The sequence below is a fragment of the Rhinolophus ferrumequinum genome, chromosome 3 (genome assembly GCF_004115265.2).
Source record: "Rhinolophus ferrumequinum isolate MPI-CBG mRhiFer1 chromosome 3, mRhiFer1_v1.p, whole genome shotgun sequence".
In the NCBI taxonomy this organism is placed as follows: Eukaryota; Metazoa; Chordata; class Mammalia; order Chiroptera; family Rhinolophidae; genus Rhinolophus; species Rhinolophus ferrumequinum.
Window position 1 is genome coordinate 26,860,746 of NC_046286.1, and position 25,829 is coordinate 26,886,574.

General features: G+C 35.9%; 1 pseudogene; it reads left to right on the plus strand.

Annotated features, from left to right (window-relative positions):
- The window catches only part of LOC117020633 (uncharacterized), a 40,793-nt pseudogene extending 25,965 nt beyond the window's left edge, over positions 1-14,828 (plus strand).
- The last annotated feature ends 11,001 nt before the right edge of the window (positions 14,829-25,829 follow it).

The following is a 25,829-nucleotide window of genomic DNA, read 5'->3' on the forward strand; positions in this document are numbered from 1 at the left end:
AATGGAAAACTGGTTCTGATAAAGAATACTACACAGCTGACCTCAAAACACTCATGACTTAAATCCAATTTGTTCTGGCTCCACAGGTTCTACATTAATCATGTTAAAATTGTGAGATAAATATATAAGCGTACATATATCAGTGTTCACCAAAGCTCTTCCTCCTTATAGGACCTGGAACTCCAGTTTCCACACTCCCATCATGATCTATAATATTGTTGAATATTCTGCTCAGTATCCTACTGATGAGAGAGGAAAATCAATGTCAAATATGTCTCATCTTTTTGTTCTTCTCATCTACTCAGATCTTAACTCCTCAAGTCCTACGGTCTGGGTAGTACTCAAATGTGTTCAAACTAGGATTTTGTTTTTATTTCAGTTTCTAGTTGTTCTCACGCTTGTTCATGATTACCAGGGTCAGAAATAAGGGCTGGGATTGTAACAGCAAAACAGGTTACAATAGTAAACACAAATCTTTAAATTTAAGTAATAAATTTCCTGGTTGGTCATTCCCCAATACTAAAAGTATTAAGTCTAAAAGCTTTATCAAAATCTTTTGATCAGTGTATGGCCAACAATGATCTCCAGAATTCCTGCATAAGACATACTGAAGTACGGTATTTGTTAGGATGTAGTTTCTGAGACCCATTCAACTGTACTGAATCAGAATACTAGGGTAGGATTGGGGTTTTTTTATTTTTAATTAATTCCCTGACTTATTCTTATATTCATTGAAATTTAAGACTTCCTATTGATCTTGTTGTGTGCAAAGAGATAGTTTGACTACATAAGGTATTTACTTATCATTTGGTAAAGAAAAATTACATGATTTAAAAATGTATTTTCACAACACGATTTTCTTATAATCTGATATGCATAACAGTATAACACAGAGTTGAATAAAAACTCAAACTTGTCAACAATGTTTTAGACAGTTATCAGCAAAACACTATCGTTTTTATGTTCAAATAAACATTTTAATCCTCACAAAGAAATCTACTCATTTATTATATACCAGAGTTTTTATATTCTTATATTATTAGGGCTTTGGGTTTTTCTGTTTGTTTCTTTGTTTTGCTAAAGAAGAGTTTAAAAAAATAAAGCAATTATAATTTTTAGTAAAAGTTTCAGAGAATAAAGCCTGGAAGGCCTGTTGTTTGGCTTAATACATTCTTATTGCCAAACTGCAATTGTTTTCTCAAAGTAAAAGCTACTGTGCTTAAACATTATAGTGATTGATAATAATTAAAGCTTTGGTTTCCAGACATTTTCTAAATAGAAAATTTCAGAGGATATTTTATAACATCTTTTAAGGACCTCATAGCTACCGATTTACTGAAAGTTTTTCAAGATGTAGAAAAATCTGGTTTAGCATCTATTGTTTTGAAAAATAAGTTTTATTTGAGAGGGAAACATTTCTTGTTTTGTTTTTGTTTGTTGCTTATTTGATTATTTCTTGGCAAAGCCAAACTGTAGTAAGTCCAGCCTCCTAAGACATTGATAGTGATAATAAATTTACATCAAAACATTAGAAGGACTTTAGTGTGAAATACAAATTTAATTCAGACAAGTAGGGATATTAGCCTTGTAGATGAAATACTGGAGCATCCATTCATGAAATAAGCTATGATAAAGTTTTAAAAATTAATTTAGAATGAAACTAGAACCTTTTAGCAAGGTATGCCATAAAACCAGAAGAATTCTATTAACTTTAGAGTCGTCACTTACAAAACCTAGAATTATCATCTCACCATCTATGAGAATATTATTATTCACCTGCAGTACTACTATGAGGTGGTGATAAGCCCACACTTTGGAGTTAAAGCCCAAAACCTGCCACTAACCAACTCTGAGATCTTACGAAATTCATTCTTGCAACCTCAGAATCTTTATTTATAAAATGGAAATAATAAAAGATCTAACTCACACTCATGTTGAATGACTCAAACAAAACAACATAAAATATTTGCCATACTGCTTGGCACATAGAAAATGCTCAATAAATGTTATCTTAACATTTTTCCTTGAGTCTTTTATTTTTAGTTTTTCATGGCATATTATATATTTTTGAATAATTCCATAAGTAGTCAAAACAGAAAAAAATGTTAACTTAAAATTTATTTTTAGCAACCCATTATGGGGGTTTTTTTTGGTCATTTTTCTTTATTTGTATTTTTTACCACAAAGTATCTACCATCTTTCTGACGCTCTCTAATTATTTATGCCAAATATTACATCCTACACCCAAATTCACCTCCCTTTCTAAGCATAGAAAACTGTTCTTTTCATTTTTCTCAGTATCTTCCCAATGTGTCACACCCTCATCAACTTCATCATGAAATATTAAAAGGTGATAAGTTTAATATATGAGACATTTGTACAGCACATATTCAAAATGCTTCCATGGATACAATGCTGCCCCTTAACTAGCTTTCTAAATGCCAACCATATCATACATAGTTCATCAGGGAAACGGAAATTAAAACCACAATAAAATCGTACTACACTTCTATTTGAATGGCCAAAATCCAAAACACTGACAACATCTAATGCTGGCAAGAATGTCAAGAAACAAAAACTCTCATTCATTGCTAGTTGGAATGCAAAACAGTGCAACCACTTTAGAAGATAATGTGGTGGTGTCTTACAAAACGGAATGTACTTTTACCATAGCCAGCAATCATGCACCTTGGTGTTCACCCAAAGGAGCTGAAAACTTTGTTCACACAAAAACCTGCATGCAGATATTTATAACAGCTTTATTCATAATGTCCAGAACTTGGAAGCAGCCAAGATATCCTTCACTAAGTAAATGGATAAATAAACTGTGGTTTATTTACTAAAAGTATTATTATTCAGCACTTAAAAGGGGGGGGGAATATTATTCAGCACTTAAAAAAAAATAGCTATCGTGCCATAAAAAGGCATGGAGGAATGCATATTATTAAGTGAAAGAAGCTAATTCCAAAAGGCTACATACTGTAAAATTCCAACTATACAGCGATTTGGAAAGAGCAAAACTATGAAAAAATAAAAAGATTAGTTGTCGCTGGGAGTTGGGGTAGGCAAGGGATGAATTATCAGAGCACAGAGGATTTTTAGGGCAGTGAAAATACTCTGTATGGTACTATCATGATTGATACACATCATTATACGTTTGTCTAAACCCATAGGATGTATAACACCAAGAGTGAACCCTAATGTAAACTGTGCACTTTCAGTGATTATAATGTGTCAACAATTGTAACAAATGTCTCTCTCTGGTAGGGAATGCTGATAATGAGGGAAACTTTGTGTATGGGGATAGGGAGTAATCTCTATGCCTTTTTCTTAATTTTGCTGTGAAGCTATAACTTAAAAAGATTTTGTCGTGAACCTAAAACTTTATAAAAATTAAGATCTTAAAAAGCATATATTAAAACATGTAAGTTTTAAAAACACAAAAATTCCTGCTTATCCTATAAGGTCCCAATATCAAGTTTTCATAAAACATTAATGTAATAATAATTTTGACAGTTTACCCCCATAATATATGCTCTTAACTGAATTTAAACTAGAGAATCATGATGATATTCATTTTTTCTCTGAAATGGTATGTAAGATATAGTAACATAAATAAATTAGCATAAAGGGGAGTTCTATGAAAACCAAATTTACAGTGATCCTTTGGAAGTAAAATAACATTTTTTCTTTAGGTTTGTGTTTTTCATACACTTCATATAAATATTTTAATTACTTTTCAAACTAAATTGTTATATTAAAACTCCTAGCAATAGGCTGTCAATTTTTATTTAGTTGTTTCTTCTAAGATACCTGAAACCAAAAAAAAAAAAAAAAAAAAACAATAATCTATTTTAAGATGTCAATGGATGGGTTTCATAATTAAAGAGAAAACTAGAGAACTGAAAGATATATTGGGAAAGAAAATATCTCGAGTAAATTTAAAAAAATGAAGAAAAGAAAAACAAAGAAATACAAAAAAGATAATAAGGGACATAGATAAGATAGAAATGAAATCTAAAGAATATATAAATAGAGTGGCCAGAGGCAAGGAGAAAGATAATGGAGCACAAATAATACTTGGAAGATCCTAGCTAAGAGGTTTACAAAACTGGTTTCAAATGACAGATTCAGGAAGACTTCGGAACCTCAAGAAGGATATATAAAAATGTGTGTGTGTGTGTATGTGTGTGTATTACACATATATAAATATATATAACATTTCATCACAAAATATTATAACTGTTAAAAATCAAAAACAAAAACTCTTACAAGTACCTGGAGGATAGAATATAATAAAGATTGCCATTAAAGGAGCAACAATAAAACTAAAGCTGCTTTCTAGATGGAAATAGAATGAGATCTTCAAACCACTCTCTAACAGTGTAAGTTCTTCATTGTCAACATTGTCTTGATTATTCTTGTTCCTTTGCATCCCACGTGCATCATAGAATCAGGTTGTCAATACCGTTTTGTAATTATTTCAATTCTTTCCCAATTAATCTATAAATTTAGTGTAGTCCCAATTAAAATTTAAGAGATTTTCTTCTTGTGGAATTTAATAAGCTTATCTTATAGTATGTATGGAAATGCAAATGGCAAGAATAATCAAAACAATGTTGAAAAAGGAAAACACTTACACTACCAGAGAGCAAGACATTATAAAAAATAGTAACTGAGACGGAATTCCACAGGAGCGTGAGAAGAAAAATAGGATAATGGAATAGAATAGCATATCTAGAAGCCAATCTACACATTTATGAAAATCAAATCTATAAATAAATAAAAAAATGGTCACTGCAGATACAATAAAGAGCGGATATTTCTTACAATAGAAAGGTAATAGATCAATTGGATAACGACTGTACCTCATACCATTTATAATAATTAATTTCATGTAGATGATGATCTAAATATGAAAGGTATATCAAGAACACCTTTTATTTTTCATATTGTATTTTTCAAAGATGTTGCAACAATACCTCCCAAATCTAAATGCACTCCTGCAACCAAACATGAGTAAATAGTGTTGGATATTAATTTCTGAAATTATCGTTGTTCCCACATCTGGTTTGAGGGTGCAGAAAAGGCTTCATGAAGAAGGTGACCCTTTGAGATTTGCCTTTTAGAGTGTGTAAGATGTTGACAAGTAGAGAAAAACCTCTGAAAATACATTAGTGGGAACATGCAAGTTGTATTTGGGGAACGGTCAATAGGTCAGCTTAGCTGTAGCAGGGAACAGCTAGATTCAATACATTATACAAAATGGATGAGAATGAAAGGAAACTGAGATTGCGTATTTATAATCCATACTGAGGATATTAAAGTTCCTACAAAATAGTATAGCAATGAGAATGAAGGCTAGAGGCAGATTTAAGAGACATTGCAGAAAGAGAATTGTAGAAATTGGCAACTAGTTAGATATAGACATGAATGGTAAAGAATCAAAGATGATGTCACGGTATTAAACTTCAGCGATTAATGAAGTAGGGAGGTTATTAACAGAAATAGGAAGTCCCATAATTTTGAAGAGAATTTAAGTTTGAGAACATTCTTTCCATCTATGTATTGCAGGTTAATCTCTTAACCTGCAAGAGGTTAAGATACAGAGATGGGAGATATAATATTCAAATTTTAATCCTGGTTCTGTTATTTAATAGCTGTGTCATCTTGAGCATATTATGTAAACTCTCTTTGTTTCAGCTCCCTCATCTGCAAAATGAATAACAGTAACATGCCCTACTTCAGAGGACTGTAAAGTGCATTGTCTGGCATACCGGTGTAAGTGTTCATTAAGTGTTTGCATTACTATTACTATTTCAATGAACATTTATAATGCATTGATAGATATTTGACCCATATATTCCATAGACATGCACTGTAGAGTAAGACTGCACTACTGTTCCCAAAGTAAGTTTTCCACCTCTCAAAGAGACTGCAATCCTAAAAATGAAGAAATATGGTAACTTTCTGTTGGGAAACTAAGGCCCACACATATAGATCAGCCCAAATGTTTAAAATGATATGTGGAGAAGCAGGAATTGAATCTAAGGATATTTAAATAAATAGAAAAGATGTGAAGTGTAAAAGAAAGCAATTTAACAGATATAAAGAATAAACTTTCCTCGCAACCAATCCATATATTGAATCTTCAAATCCTACTGCTGGAAGCTGCTTCTAATGAAATATATACGTCTGTGTTTTCTTAGATTTGCATCAAGAAGATTAACTCTTCCATAATGAACCCCTACATCTCTTTCACAATCCTCGTTGATGGTTTGGATTATTCCATACACGGAAGTGATTTTCTATCAGTTGATTGTCCTCCAAGAATACCCTCAATATTTTTTGTAGTTGAATACTATGTTGGTAAGGCTACTGAAGGATAAACGGTATTGGAATTTGTAATATTGAAATAAATTCATTGATCTTTTTTGTTGTTCTAATTAATGTCTTGTGGTATGGTTGCATTTTCAAAGACTGTGGAATAGAAGAAAAATCTTTCTCTTTCATGCTGAATTAGCCATGCATCTCAAGAAAGATCATAGCTGTATGCTCTGTACTGATCAGTCAGACTATGAAGATGTAGATACAATAATTTAGGATTAATTTTGTACCAGTAGAATTCTTCTACTCATTTGAAAACTTCATCAGTTTCAGCTGAATTGTATATGACTAATATGAACATCCAGAAAATCACGAGTGACGTATTTAATTTCTTTAAAAAAAGTTTCAAATATGCAAAAATTGTTATAAGTTAATACTTATGAAATCATAAGTAAAATTGCCACGTTCAGTAAAGGAGATCCAAAGAGATGCCACTTTAGCAACTTGTGACCTTGAGTGAGTATCAATTGATGGTTACTTTACAGAAAAGGTAATAAATACCACTCATTAAGCAGGTCAAAAGCGGTTTGGTCAAAGTCACTTCTTATCTTTTCCTACAACTCAGTTTTGAGATAAGCATGTAAAAAAGTTAGAGATTTGAGCTGTTTGTTTTTCTGTGAATTTGAACCATATAGGTAGGCAAAATGAATGATCAGGCAAAAAAAAACTGTGTTTTCCCCCACTGTTTCCATACTTATTACCCTCAGACCTCACTCTCTCCCTCAAACTCGTCTAATTTGTAATTATTCCCTCAAGAATATATGTATTTTAATAAATTAATCATTTACAAATATTCCCTGTTTTCCATTATTTTGTTTTTTAAAAACTCTAAGAGGAAATAAATATTATTGGCAAAGAATTATGCACCTCTTTAGGCACAAATTGTGTTAAGGGCAGAGTAGAATTAGAGGGGTATTTCACCAAAATAATTTGTTCAGATTGGTTTGTTTAATTTTACAGAGAACATAAATTGTTCATTAGACTAGATGGATATATCTAGATCATTTAAAAGTAAATTCAAATTATATTACAAAATCTTACCTGTAACTTATCAACACTATAAAAAATGAAAAGGTTAAAAATTGCTAAAACAATAAGTTGACTGTTTATTTTCACTACAGTGGGTCATACAGTCACCTTGTAAACTGTAGATGAATCACTGGCTTGAAAACTAAGAGATCCGATGAATGCGTATTATCTTGCTGGGTATAATGATGCTTAAACCAATTTCCGCTGAACTGTAATCTGCTCTAACAAAGATGATGCATTTTCTATGGGACAAATGGCATCCATTTACACAGTGCTTTTCAGCTGGGGGAGAGGGGAAGAGGTCACACCTTGTGTCAGTGTGCCTGTAAACACTAGTTACCTTGTGTAAGTGGAGCTGGAAACACACGTAACTAAAGGAACATACTGTATGCTCCTTCACAGCCAAGCCTTGTGTCACAGGTACAAATGCACGTACTCTCACAAAAAAGAAAAAACTCAGAGTGATTTTATAAGTGCAATCACTAATGACAGTGTCTGAATATAATGTCTATAAACATTTTTAACTATTTGTCTGTTCTATAAGATGATAAACTACATAGAGATTAAACACATGCAAACAATGATGAACAATTGTACATAAAAAATATTGCTAGGTAATACATAACAAATAATACTATTCTGCGCATTTAATGTCTGAAATTCATATATCATTATGTCAAGGATGCTGTAAATTTGGTGAAATGATTTCATTTTCCCTGATTAATTCTACATAAGTTTCTAGATAAAAGTTAAGGCTTGCTCTTGACTTCTAATGACCCTTAGATTGGTTAATTAAGCTTCTTTTTGGAGTATATGTAAATGTAATATATTTCTCTCTAACATTTATGGCGACTTGGACAATCCAAAGAAACTCAAGATTCTGGCTGGAAACCCCTAAAATATATCCATTGGTGTGGCATGCTGTTAAATGTTTGCCAACCTGATCTCTAGTGGGAGCAGGGGAAAGAGGGAGGAATTATTTGTAGCATTTGCTAATTTCTGTACTGTAAATACTTCCATCATCGCTACCACATGATGTCACTGAACCCAGAGTCAGGAAAAGATGTGCCACTGACCTATTTGAAACTTCAGTGGTTGACAATAATGACATTCAATTGCAACTGTCCTTGGATGAGAAGAGGCTGATAGAAGGATCTCATATATTCTCTAATGTAAGTATTACAAAGTTGCTAATATGCCTAGTCTCCCAAGACAGCAAAAGATATAAGAAATTTGCAAAACACTTCATGCATCTCTTTCTTTCCATACTGCTTGAGGCATCATATTTTAGGAACACTGGTGACACTACATGAAGCTCATCTTTGTCAAGACAAAGAAAAGACTGATATGTGACAAATGGTGAAGAGCTCCCACCACCACCACCAACCTACGATATTTGATTTTCCAAAGGTTTCCTTACGCACATGCCTTCAAGAAAATGTTGCTCAAAAAAAAAAAAAAAAAATGAAGCATTAGTAAAACTAAGTAATATGCCTAAAGGTTCAAAACCAGGTCTGCCTACTGAAAACCTGGAACTTTTGACCCCAATATAATTGAGAAAGCTGCACTGGGGACTATATTAGCTATACTGTAATCATTGTGGAATGTGATTTAACTTTCTTGGTTTAAAATTGTTTCTTGTATCACTGAATCTTAGCTCTCTATATTTTCTAGTAAAGTAGTAAAGCTGTCCACCTTTCATATAAATGATTTTATAGATTTTAGTTTCCCAAAAAAAGTTTTATTGCCACTAAGTGTTTTTTCCCCCTGAAACCATTCAATTCCTTATAGAGAATTCCTCTACAAACACAAGAATCATGACAGTAAACACCTTGATCTCCCATAGACATTGGTGCTTTCTGTATTAAACTGATCTTAAGGCATTATTTAATAGTATTTATTTCTCTTTTTTGTTTTTTATAAGAAAAACTTAAATACTGTAAATTATCAGGTATCCAGTAAACAATCCAACAAATGACAAAGAGAGCATTTCTGGTGATGTCCTAGAGCCTATTCAGATTACGAGTCTCATCTCTAAAAAAAACTGATACAAAAAAAATGATGACTCAGATATATGACAGAATCTTGAGTTATCAGCTAAGATTTTTATGCTTAGGAACTACCAAGGCAGAAATTTGGTGTTAAAACTTTTAAAAGTGTTTTCAGCTTCCTATATTGAAACAAAATTTTTTTCTGGTTTTCTGCACAGTAATTAATAAATAAAATTATCTCAGTCTGTTCAGGCTGTTTTAATAAGAAGATGGCCTGTAAGATGGCTTATAAACAAGACAACTCTTTTCTCACAGTTCTAGAGGCTAACAAGTCCAAGATTAAGGTGCCAGCAGACTCAGTGTTTAGTTAGAGTCCACTTCCTAGTTCATAGACTGCTATCTTTTCACTGTGTCTTTAGATGGCAGAAGGGGCAAGGGAGCTCTCTGGGGGTCTCTTTCATACGGGCATTAATTCCATTCATGAGGGCTCCACCCTTATGACCTGATCAGCCCCCAAATGCCCCAATTCCAAATACCATCATACTGGGGATTAGGCTTTAATGATGAATTGGGAGAGGGGAGGGACACAAACATTCAGTCTGTCGCATTCTGAACTTGGTCCCCCAAAAGTCATGTCCTTCTCACATGCAAAACACATTCATTCCATCCCAGTAGCCCACAAAGTCTCAACTCATTCCAGCATCAACTTTAAAGTCTAAAGTCTCATTTAATATCATCTATATCAGATATGAGTGAGACTCAAGGTACAATTCATCCTAAGGCAAATTTCTCTCCAGCTGTATATCTACGAAACCAGTGTGTTATGTGCTTCCAAAATACAATGTACAAAATAGAGAGACATAGGATGGGTATTCCCTTCCTAAAAGGGAGAAATAGGAAAGAAGAAGGAGAAAACAGTTTCCAAGTAAATCCAAGCTACAAGGCAAACTCCATGAGATCTTAAGGCCTAGAAATAGTCCTCTTTGGATCAATGCTCTGCCTTCCAGACCAGTTATGTTGCTAAAAAACGGGTTCTTAGTATCGTCACAGGAAAGAATTCAGGGACACACTGAATAAGCCAAGCAATCAGTGGATTTATTATTATTATTTTTTAAGAGGATAGTACACCCCCGGAATAGTGGGAGCAGGCAGGCAAAGAGAAGAGCAACTGTGCTGAAGAGGGGTGGGGCTTGGGAATTTATTTCACTACAAATGAAGGTGCAAAATAGTCAAGACTTGGGGGTGGTGTTATAGGCGTTCCTTGGTGATTCCTCACTGACCACTCCTTCCCATTGGGAGGTGAGATTCTCTTGTCCACATCTGGCCCTTGTCAGAACTGTCTTGGTGACACAGAGGGTGGAGATTTTCCCTGCCCGCAATACTAATAATATTAGAATCCATTATAATTAGCTAAAGTTCACCTTGAGTGATAAGATAGCATCCTGGGTGTGCTCACCGCCACTGAAATCTAGTTCTGGCGGGTTTGGTACCTGCACCTTTTCTTAAGAATGATCTCTTCTTCTCTCTCTTTTGTTTTCCTGCACTTCTTCCTTCCCTTCTCCCACGCTCTTCCCACAGCCCTATTCTTCTGCCTACATTAATAGCTGGGGCTGCAGTCCCACCTTGACAACAGCTCTCCAATCCCCAGTGGCAGGCTCCACTGGTCTGGGGTCTGAGGGGCAGCCTCACCCCCACAGCGCATACGTTCTGAGCACTAGCAGCTGTGGCATCTTTGCCATCTAGAGGGGTGACCACCACAGCCTGCACCACCCAGGGCCACTGCAGGCACACCTGGAGTAGCTGAGGAGTACAGAGAACAGAACCTGTGATAGGAGGCAGTGCCAGGCCTTGCTCCATGATCCCAAAGACACCAGCTGCCCTCCTTTGAAACAGCTCTCCCACTCAGGTTGCACCCTGGGCCTGTGATGGGAGGGGCTCCCTGATGATTTCTGAATTGCCTTCAGAGTCATTTTTCCATTGTCATGAAAATAGTTACTGGCTTCTGTTGAGAAGGCTAACTAATCTTTTCATCAGTTGTTTGGCCACATCCTTAGTGTCCTTTTACAATCATACCTTCTCATCATTTGCAATACTGATAAATCACGAATATTCCAAATCTTTAAGTTCTGCTTCCTTTTTGATGAACAATTCAGTTTTCAAATGATTTATCTCTTCGCAAATCCCACTATAAGCAGTTATGAGGAATGAGGCTGCACCTTCAAGACTTTGCTTAGAAATACGTTCAGCTAAAAAGCCAATTTCATTGCTTGAAAGTTCTACTTTCCATAAAACATTAGGACATGAACACAATTCAGCCAAGTTTTGTTTTGTTTTTTGTTTTTGTTTTTTTGCCACATTGTAACAAAAATCACCTTTCCTCCAGTTTCCATTAATATGTTCCTTATTTCCATCTGAGACCTCATCAGAATGTCCTTTAATGTTCCTATTTCTACCAACATTCTATTGAGATTACTTGGGTGTTCTCTGTGAAGACTGAGGCTTTCTCAGTTCAGCTCTACTGTTTTCTTTCTATGCTGTCATCAGAATCACCCATAATGGTCCACTTATGGCAATGTAGATTTTTGCCTGTATACCTCAGAACTCTTCTAGCTTCTACCCATTACCTACTTCCAAAGCCACTGCCACATTTTTTAGGTATTTGTTACATCAGCACCTCATTTCTAGGATTTATCTCCAGCCCAAATCCATCCTGTAGTTATTTCTCCAGTTTCAAAGGACATAATTGAAATGGACATACTTATCCATTGGCAGAATCCCTATTGGTTTCCTGACCTCTAGAATGAGGGTGAAAATGCTGGGGAAAACTAAGAGGAAGTTATTAGAACTTTAGGACATTTAACATTAGGACAATAGAAAGCCAAAAGCAACACTGCATCCCTAGGGATTAGTGCCACCATCAAGGACTTGAAATACACAGGGATGGTGATTATACCACATCCCCATTCAAGTCTCATATTTGTCCTGTGCAGAAGATAGATGGATCTTGGAGAATGACAACTGATTATTGTAAACTTATCCAGGTGGTGACTCCAATTGCAGCCTAGTGTACCAGACATGATTTCATTGCTTGAGCAAATTAACGCATCCCATGATACCAAGTATACAGCTATTGATCTGGCAAATTCCTTTTTGTCCTACCTGTTCATACGTCCACCAGAAGCAGTTTACTTTCAGCTAACAAGCCCAGCAATACATCTTTAATGTTCTACCTCAGGAGTATATTATCTCTCCAGTCCTACGTCATAATTTAATTTATTGGGATCTTGATCACCTTTCCTTCCAGAAAGTATTACACTGGTCGATGATATGATGACATTATGCTGATCGGACCTAATGAGCATGAAGTAGATACTACTCTAGATTTATTGGTAAGACAATAGTGTGACAAAGGGTAGAAAATAAATCTAAATACATTCAAGAGCCTACTATCTCAGTGAAATTTCTAGGGGTCCGGTAGTGTAGGGCATGTCTAGATAAACCTTCTAAGGTGAAGGATAAGTTGTTCCATCTGAACCCTCCTACAACTAAGAAAGAGGTACACAGCTTAGTTGGCGTCTTTGGATCTTGGAGGAAATTACCCCTCATTTGGAACTCTTACTCTGTTCCACTTACAAGTTGAAAAGCTGCTAGTTTTGAATAGATCCCAGAACAACAAAAGGCTCTGCAACAGATGTAGGCTGCTGTGCCAACTGCTCTGCCACATGGGCCAGCTGACCCAGCAGCTGTAGTGGTGCTCAAAGTGGCAGTGGCAGCTAGGGGTGCTGTCTGAAGCCTTTGATAAGTTCCAATTGGTGATTCAAAGTGTAGGCCTTTAAGATTTTGGAGTAAGGCTCTCTCATCATCCTCAGATAATGACTGTCTTTTTGAGAAACAGCTTTTGGCCTGCCAGGGGGCTCTAGTAGAGACTGAATACTTGATCATGGGTCACCAAGTAACTATGCGACCTGAGCTGTCCATCATGAACTAGATGTTATTTGACCTACCAAGCCATAAAGTTGAACAGCAGCACTCTTTCACCAAATGGAAGTGGCATATATGTGATTGGGCCAAACAGGACCTGAAGGCACAAGTAAGTTATATGAAGAAGTGGACCAAAGGTATGTGAGACCCACTCCTGCTGCACTGCCTTCACTCTCCCATTCTGCACATATAATAGGAGATCAGTTGACAGAAAGAAGACTTGGGCCTGGTTTACAGATGATTCTGCATAATATGCAGGCACCATGTGAAAATGGACAACTGCAGCTCTACAGTCCATCTCTGGGACACCCCTGAAGGACAGTGGTGAAAGGACATATTTTAGGTGGGAAGAAATTTGGGCAATGCACTTGCTTGTGCACTTTACTTGGAAAGGGAATTGCCCAGGCATGTAATTATATACCACTTTATGGGCTGTAGCCAATGGTTTAGCTGACAGTCAGGGCTTGCATGGAAAATGATTGGAAAAATTGTGACAAAGAAATCTGTGGAAGAGATGTGTGGGTAGACCTCTCTGAATGGGCAAAAATGTGAAGATATCTGTGTGACGTGTATGCTTATCAAAGAGTGACCTCAGAAGAGGAAAATTTTCATAACCAAACGGATAGGATGAGCCATTCTGTGAATTCTAGTCAGCATCTTTCCTCAGCTTCCTCTGTTGTCACTCAATGGACTCATGAACAAAGTGGCCATAGTGGCAGAGATGGAGCTTATGCATGGGCTCAGCCACCTGGACTTCCATTCACCAAGGCTGACCTGGCTATGACCACCTCTGAGTGCCCAATCTGCCACCTGCAGAAATCAACACTGAACCCCCAGTATGGCATCATTCCCCCAGGGTGTTCAGCTAACTACCTGGCAGCAGGTTGATTACATTGGAATACTATCATGGAATGATAATAGTTTTGCCCTTACTGGAATAGACACTTACTCTGGATACAGATTTGCACTCCCTGTGTGCAATGCTCTCACAAAACTAACGTCCATAGAATTACAGAATGAATGCCTTATTCTACACATCGTTGTTTTTTGATGAAGGAACTCACTTCACAGCCAAATAAGTATAGCAGTGGGCCCATGATCATGGGATTCATTGGTCTTCGCATTGGTGCCCATCATCCTGAAACACGTGGCCTCACTGAATGATGGAATGGCCTTTTGAAGACTCACTTACAGTGCCAGCTAGGTGGCAATACCTGATAGGCCTGGGACAAGTTTCTCCAGAAAGCTGTATATGCTCTGAATCAGCGTCCAATATGTGGAGCTGTTTCTCTAATAGCCAGGATTTGCAGGTCCAGGAACCAAGCAGTAGAAATGGGAGTAGTATCACTCACTATTAACCCTAGTGACCCACTAGCAAAAGGGACGCTTCCTGTTTTGATGACTTTAGGCTCTGCTTGGCTAGAGGTCTTAGGGTCTTAGTTTCAAAGGGAGAAATCTTTCTACCGGGACATACAACAGTGTTTTTATTAAACTGGAAGTTAAGACTGCAACCTGGCCACTTTAGGCTCCTACGGTTCTGAGTCAACAGGCAAAGAAGGGAGTTAATCAGTATTGGTTACTCAGTGTTGAAGGGTGTTGGCTGGAGCGATTATCTACTACCAAGGAGAAATTAATCTACTACTCTACAATAGAAGTAAGAGAGAGCATGCCTGGAAGACAGGAGGTAGATCTCGTAGGGCATCTCCTCATATTACCATGTTTTGTGATTAAGGCCAATGGGAAAGCTAACAACCTAATCCAAGTGAGGCAACTAATGGACCATATTCTTAAGGAATGACGATTTTGTTTACTGCACCAGGTAGAGAACCACACCAGCTGAGGTGTTTGCTGAAGACTTAAGGAATACAGCATGGGTAGTAGAAGAAGATAGTTATAAATACCAACTACAATTGTGTGTCCAGTTACACACCTGAGGACTGTAATTGTCATTGAGTATTTCCTCATTTTGTTATGAATATGTTTGTGTGTACATATACATATATATAGCACATATCTTTGTTTTCTTTCCTCTAATATTCTTTTACCATGTAACACAAGATGTACTGACTTTATATCAGAAATTAAGTACTTTTAATTTTATATCATAATATTTAAATTACAGGATATCAGAAGGAGAGTAAATATCACTCAAGTACTTTACCTAGTGTTTTGGGGGAAGAGATTAGTGCATTTGGTTGTATGGAGGATAGTTGTATCATATTAGGCAGAATTATGATCTTATTATTGTCTTTATTGGATAGAAAGTATGGTTTAAGGAGATGTATGCCAAGTTTACAAGAGGTAGATTTGTAATGGTTAATATTATTTGTCAATTTGACTGCGCTAATGGACGTACAGGTAGCTAATAAAACATTATTTCTGGGTGTGTCTGCAAGGGTGTTTCTAGAATAGATTAGCATTTGAATTATTTGAATTAACATCTGAATTACTAGACTGAATAAAGAAGATAGCAACAAAGGACAAACAAATAAAGAAAAGAAAAACAAAACTCATAGACACAGACAAGTTTAGTGGTTACCAGAGTATAAGGGGGGAAGAGGAGATGGTAGAAAAGGATAAGGGGGTCAAATCTATGGTGATGGAAGGAGAACTGACTCTGGGTGGTGAACACGTAATGCAATATTTAGATAATGTATTACAGAATTGCACAGTTGACACCTATATAGTTTTGTTGACCACTGTCACTCCAATAAATTTTTATTTAAAAAAAAATAAGATTACCCTCACCAATGTGGGTGGCCATTATCCAGTTCTACTGAGGGCATGAATGAAACACAAAGGCAGAGAATGGGCTAATTTGCTCACTGCTTGAGCTGTGACATTCATTTACACCTGCCTTTGGATGTCAGCACTCCTGGTTGTCAGGCCTTGGGACTCAGACTAACACCACTGGCTCCCCTCTTTCTCAGGTCTTCTGGCTTGGACTCGATGGCAGATTGTGCAACTTCTCAGCCTCCATAATCATGTGAGACAATCCCTCACAATAAATCTCTTTATATCTATATCTATATATTTATCTATCTATGAGATCTGGCAATTAACTTCGTGAACTTGTTGCAATAATGTTGCTAACTTTTTTTGATATCAGAGGGATTATCTATTATAAATTTGTACCAACTGGAAAGTTAACCAAATTTACTATTTGGAAGTGCTGAAAAGGCTGCATGAAAAAGTTAGACCAAAACGACTTTCATCACGACAATGCACTCGCTCACACAGCACTGTCTGTGAGGAAGTTTTTAGCCAGCAAACAAATAACTGTATTGGAACACCCTCACTACTGACCTGATCTGGTCCCCAATGACTTCTTTCTTTACCCGAAGATAAAGGAAATATTGAAAGGAAGACATTTTGATGACATTCAGGACATCAAAGGTAATACGACGACAGCTCTGATGGCCATTCCAGAAAAAGAGTTCCAAAACTGCTCTGAAGGGTGGACAAGGCGCTGGCATTGGTGCATAGCTTCCCAAGGGGAGTACTTCAAAGGTGACCGTAGTGTTTCAGCGATGAGGTATGTAGCACTGTTTCTAGGATGAGTTTGCAAATCTAATTGTCAGAACTTGTACATCTACATCATCATCTATATCTATTCTATTGGCTCAGTTTATCTGGAGAACTCTGACTAATATAATAATCAACTAAAACCTCCTGTCTCCTAGTAGCTCTAGTTTAGATTTGTCTGTAAATCATTTAAAACAGTCAATAAAATATATGGCACACATCCACATGCCATCATTCTCCTGTCCTACATGCATCTCAGGCATCACTAATCAATCAATACAAACCTTCCTGCTAAGCCTAGATGTGGTCTCAGAAAACAACTTTTGAGAAAGTGCCAGAGATTGAGCCATTGATCAAAACCTATTTGCCATTTCTCATACGGATTGTCATAACTCAATATTAAAAGTTTATGGAACATTCAGTCACTTTCTGGTCATTAAAGTTTTTCTCTGAGTATGAATAAAGAAGGAAAAATTATGTTACTAATCAAGGGATCTCTAAGAATTTTCGTTTTTAAGCAATTTGATAAATCAGTACTTAAGGATAGTATTTAATGCACAACAAAAGTTAGTTTTTAAAATGTAGTAATTTAGAGCAGGCAATTGGGGGTCATGTGACTCCAGGAGCAAGAATGCCTTGGGGGGTAAAGCAGCAGCAACAAACAAACAAGCAGCCACTGTCAGCACTGCCTCTCTGCCACCATGTATGGGGGTCTTGGAACTTCGACTGGGACTATCTCATTAGTATTCCTGAATCTCCAGATCGCCAACGGCAGATCTGGAGACTTATCCCCCTCCATAATCATCAGATCTCAACTTACTGACAGCGGGGTGTGAGGATAATAATGCAAAGAAGACTCTCATGAGTAATGCTGTGGCACAAAGAAATTGCAATAGGAGAACAAGAGCTTTCCAAAAAGAAACACATCCCTGCTGACACCTTGACACTGTCCTGATACCCAGGCAAAGGCAAACTAGACTTCAGACCTACTGAATGGGCCCAGCTTAAGAGTCACAAGATTTAACCCACCCAGAGGCCAACTCCAGAAGAAACCAACTACCGGATTTGACCTATAAGTGACACAACCAGAAGGAATTTTCTACAGGCACAAGAGCCCATAGAGGCCAAAACACATTTAAGTAGTCAATCCTCACATAGCAGAACATCCGGCTGTGGGCAGAGCCAAGTCTTACAACTAGTCAGCCTAGGAGTCAATCCCAACTACTCACAAGCGAAAAGCAATTAAAGATCAACTTTAACAGGACAATATACACAACACAAGAGTCACCTTTGGAGCACACGCAGAGGAGAAGAAGGAAGTGATGCAAGTCAAATATAAAGGAAACATACTACATAAGATAACCAGCAAAAACTAAGAACCCTAGGGCATCTACCTAATACACTGAAGCAAACACAGAGAGTCATCCAGAATGGGGAAAAAAAGAAAGATGTCCCAAATAAAAGAACAGAAGAAACCTCCAGAATTGGAACCAAATGAAATAGAGGTAACCAACCTATCAGAGTCAGAGTTCAGAACACTAATGATAAGAATGTTTAAGGAGCTTAGTGATGACATAAAGAAGGATAGAGAAATCATAATGAACAGCCAGTTAAACCTAAGAATACAATAACTGAAATAAAGAACACACTTGAAGGAATTACCAGCAGGTTAAATGAAGCAGAGGATCGAATCAGCGACTTAGAAGACAAGTTAGCAGAGATCAACCAAATGGAACAACAGAAAGAAAAAAGAATAAAAAACAATGAAGATGGTTTAAGAGACATCTGGGATAACATCAAATGCAACAACATGTGCATCATAGGAATACCAGAAGGTGAAGAGAGGGAGCAAGGGATAGAGAACATATTTGAAGTAATAATGTCTGAAAACTTCCCTAACCTGGTGAAGGAAACCGACATACAAGCCCAGGAAGTGCAGAGAGTTCCAACCAGGATAAACCCAAACAGGTCCACACCAAGACACATTATAGTTAAAATGGCAAAGGTTAAAGACAAAGAGAGAATCCTAAAAGTAACAAGAGAAAGACAGATGGCTACATACAAGGGAACTCCTATAAGACTATCAAATGACTTTTCTACAGAAACATTGCAGGCCAGGAGGGAGTGGCATGACATACTCAAAGTGATGGAAAACAAAGGCCTACAACCTAGATTGCTTTATCCAGCAAGGCTATCATTTAAAATTGAAGGAGAGATAAAGAGCTTCCCAGAAAAGAATAAGCTAAAGGAATTTATTACCACCAAGCCAGCATTGCAGGAAATATTAAAAGGACTTCTGTAAACAAAAGAAAGATGAAAACAATCTAACTACAAATTTAAAAAATGGCAATAACAATGTACCTATAAGTAATCACTTTAAATGTAAATGGATTAAATGCCCCAATCAAAAGACATAGGGTGGCTGAGTGGATAAGAAAGCGAGACCCTTGTATATGCTGTATACAAGAGACTCACCTCAGATCAAGACACACACAGGCTGAAAGTGAAGGGTTGGAGTAAAATATTTCATGCAAATGGAAATGAGAAAAAAGCTGGAGTTGCAATACTTATGTCTGGCAAAATAGACTTTAAAATGAAGAATATATTAAAAGACAAAATGGGCACTATATAATAATAAAGGGATCGATCTGACAAGAGGACATAACCTTAGTAAACATCTATGCACCCAACATAGGAGCACCTAAATATATAAAACAGATATTGACTAACATAAAGACAGAGATCAACAGTAACACTATTATAGTAGGGGACTTCAACACACCTCTGACAACAAGCGACAGGTCTTCCAGACAGAAAATCAATATGGAAACAATGGCCTTAAATGACACATTGGACCACTTGGATTTAATTGATATTTTCAGAGCATTTCACCCCAAAGCTACAGAATACACATTCTTCTCAACCACACATGGAACATTTTCCAAGATAGACCACATGTCAGGCCACAAAACAAGTCTTGATAAATTTAAGAAAATTGAAATCATACCAATTGTCTTCTCTGACCACAGTGTTATGAAATAAGAAATGAACGATAGGAAAAAAACTGGAAGACACACCAATTCATGGAGACTGAATAACAATATACTAAATATGAAGGGTCAACCATGAGATCAACGAAGAAATCAAAAGATATCTTGAGACAAACGAAAATGAAAACACGACGACCCCAAATCTATGGGATACAGTGAAAGCAGTCCTAAGAGGGAAATGCATAGCATTGCAGGCCTACCTAAAGAAACAAGAAAAATCACTAATCAACAGTTTATCTTCACACTTAAGGGATCTGGAAAAGGAATAGCAAAATAAGTCCAAAGGGAGTACAAGGAAGGAAATAATAAAGATGAGAGCAGAAATAAATGAAATAGAAACAAGAAAAACAATACAAAAGATCAATGAATCCAAAAACTGGTTTTCGAGAAGATAAACAAAATCAACAAAACTTTAGCCAGACTTATCAAAAGAAAGAGAGAGGACCCAAATTAGTAAAATCAGAAATGAAAGAGAAGTGACAACAGATACCACAGGAATATAAAAAAATTTAAGAAATTACTATGAGCAACTATATGCCAACAAATTTGACAATCTGGAAGAAATGGACAATTTTCTAGAAGCATACAACCTTCCAAGGGTAACTCAAGGAGAAACAGAAAACCTGAAAAGACTGAAATTACCACCAGGGAAATTGAATAAGTAATCAACAGTCTCCCAACAAAAGCCCTGGACCGGATGTCTTTACAGGTGAATTTTACAAAACATTCAAAAAAAAAAAAAATTATCACCTATTCTCCTCAAGCTCTTTCAAAAACTCCAGAAGGAGGGAAGACTCCCAAACACTTTTTACGAAGCCACTATCACCCTGATCCCAAAATCAGACAAAGTTACTACAAAAAAAAAAGAAAACTACAGGCCGATATCTCTAATGAACATAGATGCAAAAATCCTCAACAAAATATTAGCAAACAGAATTCAGCAATACATTAAAAAGGTCATACACCATGATCAAGTGGGATTCATCCCTGGTATGCAAGGGTGGTTCAATATCCACAAATCAATTAATGTGATGCACCACATGAACAAAATAAAAAATAAAAATCATATGATCATATCAATAGATGCAGGAAAAGCATTTGACAAAATCCAGCAGCCATTTATGATAAAAACCCTTAAGAAAGTGGGAATAGAGGGATCATATCTCAACATAATACAGGCCATATATGATAAACCCACAGCTAACATCATACTCAGTGGGGAAAAGCTAAAACCATTCCCCTTAAGATCAGGAACAAGGCAAGGTTGCCCACTTTCTCCACTTCTATTCAACGTAGTGCTAGAAGTTCTAGCCACAGCAATCAGACAAGAAAAAGAAATAAAAGGCATCCAAATTGGTAAGGAGGAACTAAAATTGTCATTATATGCAGATGACATGATACTATATATAGAGAACCCTAAAGACTCCACCAAGAAGCTATTAGAGTTGATAAATGAATTTAGTAAAATAGCAGGATACAAAATTAATATTCAGCAGTCTGTTGCATTTGTATATACCAATAATAAAACATCAGAAGAAGAAATTAAGAAAACAATCCCATTTACAATTGCTTCAGAATATTAAATACCTGGGAATAAATTTAACCAAAGAAGTAAAAGATCTGTACTCAAAAAAAATTATAAGACACTGAAGAAAGAAATGAAAGAAGATACAAATAGATGGAAACACATACCATGTTCACGGATAGGAAAAACTAATATAGTTAAAATGTTCATACTGCCTAAGACAATGTACATATTCAACGCAATTCCTATCAAACTACCACCGATGTTTTTCATAGAAATAGAACATGTAATCTTAAAATTTATATGGAATCATAAAAGACACTGGATAGCCTCAGCAATCTTGAGACATAAGAACAAAGTGGGAGGTATAACGATACCTGACATCAAACTATACTACAAGGCAACAGTAATCAAAAGAGCATGATACTGGCATAAAAACAGACAAATAGATCAATGGAACAGAATAGAGAGCCCAGAAATAAATCCATGCCTATATGGTCATTTAATCTATAACAATGGAAGCAAGAATTTACAGTGGGTAAAGACAATCTATTCAATAAATGGTGCTGGGAAACCTGGACAAACACATGCAAAAAAATGAAGCTAGACCACCTCCTTACACCATGTACAAAAACAATTCAAAATGGCTTAAAGACTTAAATGTAAGAACTGAAAAAATAAAATTCCTAGAAGAAAATAAAGGAAGAAACTTTACAGACATTACCCGGAGTAAGATTTTGACTGATATATCCCCTCGAGAAAGGGAAGTAAGAGAAAAAATAAACATGTGGGATTACATCAAACTAAAAAGCTTTTTCACAGCAAAGGAAACCATCAATAAAACAAAAAGGGATCCTACTGAGTGGGAGAGCATATGTGCCAATGATATATCCGATAAGGGGTTATCCCAAATTTATAAAAAAAACTCACTCCACTCCAAAAAAACAAACAACCCAATTAAAAAACGGGCAGAGGACATGAAGAGACATTTTTCTAAGAAAGGCATACAGATGGCAAACAGACATATGAAAAAATGCTCAACCTCACTAACCATCAAAGAAATGCAAATAAAAACCACAATGAGACACCACCTCACCCCAGTCAAAATGGCTATCATCAATAAATCAACAAACAACAAGTCCTGGCGAGGATGTTGAGAAAAGGGAACCCTCGGCCACTGGTTGGTGGGATTGCAGATTGGTGCAGCCACTATGGAAAACAGTAAGGAGGTATCTCAAAAATCTGAAAATGTAACTACCTTATGATCCAGCAATTCCACTCCTAGGTATCTATCCGGAGAAATCCAAAACTCTAATTCAAAAATCTTTATGCACTCCTATGTTTATTGCAGCACTATACACAATAGCCAAGACACTGAAACAACCGAAATGCCCATCGATAGACGACTGGATTAAGAAATGGTGGTACATTTATACAATGGAGTATTACGCAGCTATAAAAAAGAAATCTTACCATTTGCAACAACATGGATGGACCTAGAGAACATTATGTTAAGTGAAACAAGTCAGAAAGAGAAAGACAAATACCATATGACCTCACTTATATGTGGAATCTAAAGAAAAGAATAAATAAATGAACTAATCAGAAACAGTTTCAGAGATATAGAGGAAAAACCGAGGGCTGCTAGATGGGGGGAAGGGATAAAGGAGAAGGTGAGAGGCTTCGAAAGCACAATCAGTAACCACAAGATGGCCACGGGGATACGAAAGTCAATTTGGGGAATGTAATCAGTAATGTTGTAAAGATTTTGTAGGGTATCCGATGGACACTTGTCTCATTAGGGAGACCAGTTCAGGGAAGATGTAGATGCCTGATCACTGCACTGTACACCTGAAGCTGAAGCTGAACAATAATGAAAGGGGGTGGGGGGTTGACACAGTGTGAGGGATATAAATGATAAAAGTCTAACTATTACTTTGTTTTGTGCACCTGAAACTAATTAAATAAATAAATAAAATGTAGTAATTTATTTTAAAAAGAGGAGGTGAAGGTGAATAAGAGGTTCAAATTTCCAGTTATAAAGTAAATAAGACATGGGGTGTAATACACAACATAGGGAATACAGTCAATAATACTATAATAATGTTGTATGGTGTCAGATGGTTACTAGACTTACTACCATGGTGATCACTTCTTTATGTATAAATATGTTAAATAACTAAGGTGTACATCTAAAACTAATTTAATATTGTATGAGAGCTGTATTTTATTAGAAAAAGATTTTTTAAATGTAGTAATTTAATATTAGAATATGTAGGAAACTATAAAATTAGTACAGAAAGAAAAACATATTAATAATGTTAGTAAATAATGCAGGTAAACATTTTTAGACATGAGAGTTAAAAATTTAGGGTGTTTCCATGTATCAAGACTTTTTCTTTTGGAACCTTTTAAAGAAAAATTTCAGTGGAGAAAACTAGAACCACCATGTCACCAGGAAAAGAGCACAAGAATTCAACTGATACAGAACAACAATTGAAAAGTCACAATTATCCAATGTTGTTTGCAACTACGTTTCCATTTCTTAAACAGCTCCCTTCAACTCATTTTTTTTAAAAATAGTCTTGCCAATTTTTTCAGCTAAAACAGCATGAAGTTTTCAAAAAATTAAGAGCCTCAGGGAAAGAACCAACTTTCAAGATAACAAAGATGACACCAAGAGTCTCCTTTTAACAGGAACAATTCTACCTAAAAGCACCTTAAGAGTAACTACCAGGTTCTGTGGAATAGTCTACATATCTCAGAGACCAGCAGGGATGAGTTAAAACGCATAGATGGCCCAGTATGGAGAAAGGGCAAACAAAATAGTTGCATTTCCTTATTAGATGAGTTCATGTAAAGAAATACCAGAGGAGCTGAGAAAATATAGGCAATAGCTGCTCAAAAAGAAATTAGGAAGGCATTCGAAATACCATTGTATTATTAGACAACAGTGTGCACGTGGGCGCAATTAGGGAGACACAGATAACTTTGTTGGAATAACTGTTCACAGGTCTTTGAGAACTCAAGAAAACAATCAATAACAGACATAAGAGCCAAGTCTCCTCAGTTGATGGCTAGGACATAGATATTCTTCCTAATGGCCCCAAAGAGTCAAGGAAATATACTGTTGCCAAAAACATTAAAGCAATTCTGATTTTTAAAAAAACAAAACAAAATTTTCTGCTTCTCCTCCAAAATCAATTCCCTTCAAAGCTTCAAAGAAAAACAAACAAGGAAGAAAACAATTCCAAAAAACAAAAAACCCTCAGAAACGAAAAACAACTAATAGTAAAGAGAAGCCTTTCATCAATTTGAAGAACAATATTTTTGCTATTTTCTTTGTAAAGACATTGTTTTAACAAAAGAAATATTTTACATTTAGAAATCTGTTTTTGCCTATACGCAAAATTTATTTTCTAATTAAATTTACCCACATTTCTTATCATATTCTGGTAAAGAACAATGTAATTTTTTAAAAATCAATAAGCACATTATCAGTTTTCAGTAAGTTAACAAAGAAAACATCTTTATTTTTTATACACACAGAAAAAAATTGCAATGATAAGCTAGATCATCCTTTTAATTTTCTTTAATATATTTAGAGCTTAAGTAACTTTCCGTACTTCAGTAGTGATTTTCCTTAAACATCATGAGAACTTTCCTGAATTGAATTGTCCTTGGCTTTTGAGATTTACAGGTTATCTCCAGTAATGCCAAATAAGACACAGAATGGTCCCTTGGTTAAAAGTCAGAAGAGCTATGTTCTAGATAAAACGCTCATAAATTATTTGTATGACTAAGGAGAGGTAAGTTATTCAAGTAGTCTTCCATAAAACAAATGGGTTAGACTAGATAATTTCTAAGATTCCTTCAAGTTCTAAAATGCTAGTTTGTCATGCCTTATTTTTCCATTTTCAGTGTTTTATAACCATCAGAGAAAACTTACATTTTGCCTATAGTGTAAATAGTCATTTGGAGTTTTTTAAATGAGATATATTTGTTATTTGATGATTATAAACAAAAATAATAATTTTGAAGTGATTTAATCCTTATTTTTTTTTATGATTGGGGATCATAGTATGGTATTTTTGGATCTAAAAGTCAATGATAAGCTTTAGGGAACAGGGTCTGTGAACATTATGAAATTACACACAAAATTATTTGCAAGTATGTGCATACGGATTTCATCAGGTTATAATAGGGCCCATCACCCAGAAAAAGTCTAAATGCTGCCTGGGTCAGACTCACGTTGTTATGAGGGTATAGTATCAAAGAAATCCATAGATTGTATTGGCTTCAAGAACATACAGCTGGTAGGTTTAGATTTAGAGCATATAC